We start from the raw sequence: 7000 nt of genomic DNA, 5'->3' as shown, positions 1-7000 counted from the left end.
CCCTGCAAAACTGAGTGCTTTGCACCCCCTCTAGCTATGCCACTGCAGTATAGGGAAAAAACCAGGCACAACACAGAGTTGTTGGCAACCTTCAGTCTCGAAAGACTCTGGTATCACACTCTGAAAGATGGTTCTGAAACAGCGTCTAGTGTGGCTGAAAAGGCCCATTTGGGAGTGACAATCCCTTCCACGCTGGGAGCAAGTGCAGTCTGTCCCTGGTCTGTCTCCCTAGCTATGGGCCTTCCTTCTTTGCCTCTTTGCCTCAGACTGTTGGCCAAGTGTCTCTTCAAACTGGGAAAGGCCATGCTGCACTGCCTGCCTCCTCTACAGAGGACAGAGAAAAAGAGGCACAAGCGCCAGCTAACAGGAGTGGTTGCAACTAGTTCTCACAGTGATCTTCAACCTGTGTTTGAGTTGTACTGTTTCAGCGTGCAGATGGAGGCCCCATGGCTGAATGCCGTCCCCTACAGAAATGAGTCCTCCTGTAGCATTAGGATTGCCAGATCTCCAGCATCTCAAAGTCTTGAAGCACAAACGATGATGTAATGGGGCCTGGTGATGTCACAGAGATGGTCATGTTTGAAAGTCAAAAATCTGATACATGGGTGGAGCCTGGGAGCATGGCCCTGAAGAAAAGGGGGGGGGGATAGAGATGTGAAGTTCCATAAAAATGTAGGAGGAAAAAAGAGGTTTCTAACTAGTCCTTCAAAGAAGCAAAGAAGCCATCAAGTGCAACCCCTCCCATTCTCCCTTGGGGCTGTCTGGGAGCCTGCACTACTTACCATTTTGCATGGCTCTAGCTATGCTACTGGCGCAACGCACACACTGGCTGCTGTTGGGTTTACGGCAGTGCGCGGCAGGAGCTTGATGAGAAAAGTTTAAAATTACAGATGAGTTAATAAAAGTCTTTTGCTGCTGCTTCCCCCCCTTGGCTCCCTCGCCTGCCCCACTGCACCAAATGGTGATAAATGTCCTCCGTATGTTCCCCATAACGGCCCTGAGTGCCACATGGCCTGCGCCATAAGCAAATAAATTAGAGCAATTACTGCCACGGCTCGTCTGGCTTTAACGAGCAACAGGGAGCGGGCAGGCGGGGAGCGCACCTGACACGTCCCATTTGCTGGAAATGTCAGCCGCGTCGCCCTTAAATACAGCGCGGCAGAAGCAGCAACCAGATGCTGTAGGCGGCCTGGTCCCCCAGTTGCCTCTCCAGCAGCATTCACTTGGACCTCTACCCAGTAGCATAGCTAAAAGGGGTGCAAAGCACTAAGTTTTGCATGGCGCCTCACCTAGGCTTGCAAAGCACTATGTGTTGCACGGAGCCTCAACACGGAGCCTCAGCTATGTGTTGCACGGAGCTGCTACTGGCCTGGAATGGCTCTGAGGGGGAGGAGGCCACTTGCAGGCCTGAGGTGAGGATTTGTGCAACACATAATGCTTTGCAAGCCATGGTGAGGTGCTGTGCAAAACTTAGTGCTTTGCACCCCCTCTAGCTACGCTACTGCTTCTACCACCCCAAGCTTGAGGTGGGTTAATGTGCTTTTTAAAAACACACAAGGAATAAAGGGCTGGCAGCCAGCCGACTTGGGGCCCAAATTTGAACTGCAGGTGGCTGAGCGTGACGTCCTCTGTTGTGGAACGTGGAATGTTCATTCGTGTCCAGCATATATCCTTTCCATTCTCCAATGAGCTCAGGGCAACATTCATGCTGTTTCTTCTCATTTCATTCTCACAACAACCTTGTGGAGTAGGCTACACTGAGAGACAGTGACTGACCAAGGTCGCTGTGGAAGCTTTGTGGCTTTCTGTTTTTATTTTTTATATTATTGCAGTGAAAAAACCATATTAGACTCAGCCCTTCTCTTTGACTTGCTTATTTTCGACATGCTGGAGAATTTTTTTTTTCCCCACCCCTTGAATTCTGGTTGTCTAAAGTGGTCCTATGAATCACAGAGGATGTGCAGAGAGCTGCAGCATCAAAGACAAAAGACAGGGCTATGGGTGGGGCTATGCAAATGAAGGGGCGGGGCCACACAAATAGAGAAAGGCTGGATTCTCAGAGAATCCCATCTGCTTTTAGGGGGACAAAGGTGGGGCAATCTCAGGGATTGATCAAGTCAGGTCCTGGCTGAGGGCTCGGGGCCACGGCCACAGCCACGGCCCTACTCAGAGGCTTCCCCACCTTGTGGGTGCCAACCCAGTGCCCAGCACGGAGCAGGGGTGGTGTGATTTGTCCCCAAATGGCCACCGTCTCATCTTTTTCTAATAGCAGTACTCTGCGCTCCTTCCATTGCCTTGTGTCTCTGACGCAGCAAAAGGATGGGTGCATTGCACTGTTGCATTAAAGAGGGGGTGGTTGCCAGGGTGGCCCTTTCAAAGCCCTCTGGACCAGTCAGTGGGAGAAGCAGGGGCTCAGTGCACCAAAAGGCCCCCAGGATCCTGGACAAAGTAAGCAGGCTGCATTCTGGGAGGCACCAAACATGCCTCTCCCCTGAGACACAGATCACTGGGGACAGGCAGTAGGTTCAGCTCTCACCCAGTGTTGCTTTCCCACATTCATAATGATTGTTGTCATTAACTCTTCTGGGAGGAGATAAAGCATAAGACCTTATGAAGAGCCTGGCTGCTGAACATGACCAAACCAAGATCATCTTGTTTCCAATAGTGGACAGCTCAGTGCTTCCAAGAAGACCACTGCATGCCTTCTGTCCAGTCTTGCTGCAGGTTGCCATTTAGTCCAACACTGAACTAAAAAGCCCTAACAGTTGAATATCGATGCTTTGATGAACATTTGGAAAATAACTGAATATTCAAAGCACATCAGATGAATATGCATCATCATCAGCACCCGCAGAGGAGACTTTTGGGGTGCAGCACCAATTCCTTTCGGTTGTAGGCGTGAATCTGTGGTGTACTTGGGACTGTCACTCCCTCGATACGCGCACCAAGCGAGAGGAACAAGCAAGATTCAGTGCTTTGCTTTGTGCTGGTCGAAGAAGCCCGGATGGGATGGGACACCTCTCCCTCCTCTAATGTCTTGAGGCAGCCCACCACATCTGGCAACCCAGATGCCTGTCGACTGGTGGCGTGTTGTGATGAAGGGACGCGCTTTTTATTCCACACCAGAGAGTGAGCGAGAAAGCAAGCAAGTGCAAATGTGTGGGGTGGGGTGGAGAGAAGGAGAGTGGAACGCTCTCCAGCCTGCCCCCTGGAACATCTGTTCTCTCCCCTTCTCAGGCATTGGCGGAGAGCACAGTAGCCCACTCTTAGAGGCAGGCATTCATAGTTCTTCATAGGGACAAGGTCATACTCACTCACGGCACCTGTAATGAGGTCAGTATCCTGTTGTTTCCTGTGGTGCGGAACCCACAGGGGCCGTCTGGAGAACACCTCACAGAAGTATCTGCAAAAATGAACGCTGCGCCTGGGAGGTGGCATTCCTTCCTGTAGAAATCTTCCTTTCAGGGTGGGAAAAGAAAATGGACAGACCGTATTCTTATAAAGGAGGCAACAGGTGCTCAGAGCCAAAGGTGCTGATCCTTGAGGTCACGCAAGCCATGCACCTTTTGGCTAAGCCTTTTTCACCTGTGTTCTTAAAACTGCCATTCTGTGTAATCCCAGGATTGCATTCTTAGGTTACCTGAAGGATTCAGTCTTGGCAGAAGGTTCAGCTTCTCACTTGACTGCTGCTCTGATGGGCACTGTGGTGTGCTAGAAAGGCCCTCAGCACCCTCTGAGCATGGAGTAGTTAGAAAGGGATTGGTCCCACCAACCCACCCACGCCCCCTGGCATAATGAAATTGGTTTGCTGCAGGTCAGGGAAACAGCAATGATCTGCACAGGGGCATGGGATCCCCATGCCTTCTCCACTGGAATCCTCTTCAGCGCCTTCTGGAAAGTAGACCAGACATTGCCAGATGCTTTCACACCTTAGGGACTAGAAACTTGCTTTTTAAATGCACACCATCCTGGTTCATGTGTTGCCCCCAGTTTATGCCAAAGCAAGTAGAGCTGCAGCTCTAGGCACAGACAGAACGATTGCTGGGCTTTGTTAGTGGGTCACAGGAAACCTGAGTAACAGTTTGCTCTGCACTCCCTGGGGCCTTGCTGGCTAGAAAGTCTCGGTTTGTTTTGATGGCTCCAACTGCCTCATTAGCCCTGCGATGCACACACACCGCCTTACCTGGAGAACAGCTTCTCCTCGGGGGGGTTAAAAAGCAGTGACAAAATAGCAGGACTTTTCCCTGGAGTGCAGGACTCCCTTGTCGCTTGAGCTCGGCACCTGAAGCGACACAAAAAGTTTTCTGCTTCTCCCAGATGAGTGCAGAAACAGGCACGATATGAGCTGAGATATCAGGGGTCACACATGCTCCCTGCTCCAGAGCAGGATGAACCCAAGAGCCAAGTTGAGGTGAGGACAAGAAATCCCTGCGGTGGGAGGGCTGTGATTGGACTTCCCTGTGGCTGTTCTATTTCACTGAAATGCAGCCTCAAAGCTGAAATATCTCAGCTGCCCTCTATCTTTGGGTGGGGGTGGGGGGTGATATTCCTGACAGTGAGAGATGGGGTGAGATATCCCCTCCCCACACACCTCAGTTCAAATCCTGATCCCTCCCCCACAACCAGTATTTCACTTTAAGGGGAAAAAGGAAGCTATGGCAACATCTTCAGCACTGTGGCTGGGTTGATCCTCAGACAGCAGGTCTGGGGCGAGACCCCCAGGTCAGCCCCTCTGCATGCATACTTGAAGCTGGGCCATGCACACAGTGCGAGGCTAAACGATCTCTGGCCTGATTCACTATGAAGCAGCCCTACATGGAGCCTTCACTTGGAAGTAAGCAATTCGGGTCACCGTTGAGGAGGGAGCAGAATCTGTGTTCCACAAAATTAATGGCTCTGCCCTAATTAAGATTTATGACAGCAGAACAAAAATAGCTGGCGCAGATCCCAAGGAGACCCATTCAGGCAGGGGAGGCTTTCCCTAGGGTATAGAACCAAAAGGAGGAGACCTCCACAACTGCCCCCCCACCATAGGAATCAGCATGCGCTGTTGGCATGGCTGCATCGGGGTGGGGGGGTTTGTTAGGATTGGGCCGCAAATCATCTCTTCTCAGCTGCGCTCCTGCTTTTAAGTTACATGCATAAGTTAAAGCTTGGAAGACAAAACTGGAACAAAATTGCACTGCAGGGTAAGCCATCAGTCCAGTCCAGTGTGAAAAAGCTTTCAGTAAATAAAAGGACTGGGTCTGTCTGCGGCTGGCAGCTGACAGAGTGGGGCTGCTGGGCTTCACTGGGGAGGCCGCTCTGTTTAATGAGAGCCACCACAGATAAGGCCCTGCCTTCAACCCTGGAAGATCCCAACTCTTAGGAATTTTACATGTCCATTTGGCAGCTTTGCCCTGCGTTCCATCAGGTATTTTGCTTAGCAAAATATGTGATTTGAGTTGGGTTTCCCCCCCATTAACTGCACACTGTGCTGCTCACAGCGGCGTGTTCCTTGAAAGACTCCCACAATCCCACAAGGGCTGCCTTGCCCGGAACTTCTGCGGTGTGACGAGAGGGCACCACAAAATATTTTCAGCACCGCCTCTGGGATCCAAATCCTGCAGGTGGCTCCATTCCCCATGAAATGGAGAAAAGGAAGAGGACGCCTGGAAGAAGGCAGAACACAGAGCAGGAGAAAGAGAGAGCCAGAGAAGATAGAGGAACAGGGCAGGTGTCATGGACAACAGAGGAGTTAAGCAGCTGCAACCAGCTTCTTTCAGAGGTCAGCTGGGAAAGGCTGATTCTTGTGTGTGTGTGTGTGTGTGTGTGTGTGTGTGTGTGTTTACACCTTGCTTGTCAATTTAAAAGTGCTCCCCAAGTGGCTCCCAATTTAAAACAACCAAGAGGTACAATATATTTAAGAGGGTCAGTAATAGGATCATGTCATAGGCCAGATTCTTTTCAACCAGTGTTCCCTGGTGGATTGACGTGCTGTGAAAGGTCCTCAGGTGTGCCAAGGGAGTTTGGAGCAAGCTGGAAATAGCTGAAAATAGCTGAAGAGCTCTCCCAGGTTGTGCAGTTCTGTTTCTAGGGCAATTGTCGGAGGTGATGAATTGTCTGACCCTCTTCCTCCAGCGGGGTAATAATTACTACAGAGAGTTGCTTCAGAAACAGAACTGTAGAACCCAGAAGAGTCTCCCAGAAACCAAAAGTGACAAAACAAGATGCAAAGACCGTAGAGAAGACCCAGGCCATGGAGGTTTACTCCTGGGTAAGGGAACAATTGTTCCCTTTTTACAATTGTTCCCTTACCCAGAGGAGACCCCTGCAACTGACCCCATAGGATGCACAGTAGCAGTTTCTATGCGCTGTATCAGTGTGGGGGGAGAACAGGATTTGGCCCCAAATCACAGTGTTCTGAAAGAGAAAAATGTCTCAAGGTCCACTTTCTTCATACTCAGCACAATTTTGTAAACTCTTGTCCTGCCCCCCCCATCCCACGGAGTTGCCTATCCTTCTAGTCTCCTTCCTCCAGGTCCAAGCGACATCCCACAGAGACTGTCCATCATCTATCAACAGGCTCCACTTTGGAAGGGAGTTGGAAGAGCCCCTTTGATGTTAAAAGAAAAAAAGAAAATTAGCCAGGGATCTGATCTGACTCAGGACTGTGGCATGCGGGGGAGGGGTGAACACTTGCCCCCATGCCATTTGCTGGTGGGGTCAACTCTGAGCCGGTGGCCATGGTTCTGCCCACTGTAGTGTAGTGCGGATGAGTGAAGGCCACCATCGGGGGCCCAGAGCAGAGCAGGCCTCAGCTGCTCAGCGCTAGCCGTGTCTCTTTGGAATCCCGGGTCCAGTTCCAGTTGTCCCATCTCAGGAAGGGTATGGAGCCAGAGAAGCTGCAGAAAAGGACAACGGGGAAGATCAAGGACCTTTGCTAGGAGAAAGCCCAAAGCCCTCTTTGTACAACCTCTGCTCAGTTTTAGAATGCGCAATCGCAAGATGCAATGATGGT

This window comes from Tiliqua scincoides, chromosome 6, assembly GCF_035046505.1.
Source record: "Tiliqua scincoides isolate rTilSci1 chromosome 6, rTilSci1.hap2, whole genome shotgun sequence".
In the NCBI taxonomy this organism is placed as follows: Eukaryota; Metazoa; Chordata; class Lepidosauria; order Squamata; family Scincidae; genus Tiliqua; species Tiliqua scincoides.
The sequence above is the reverse complement of the archived record's forward strand: the minus strand, read 5'-3'. Positions refer to the sequence as shown.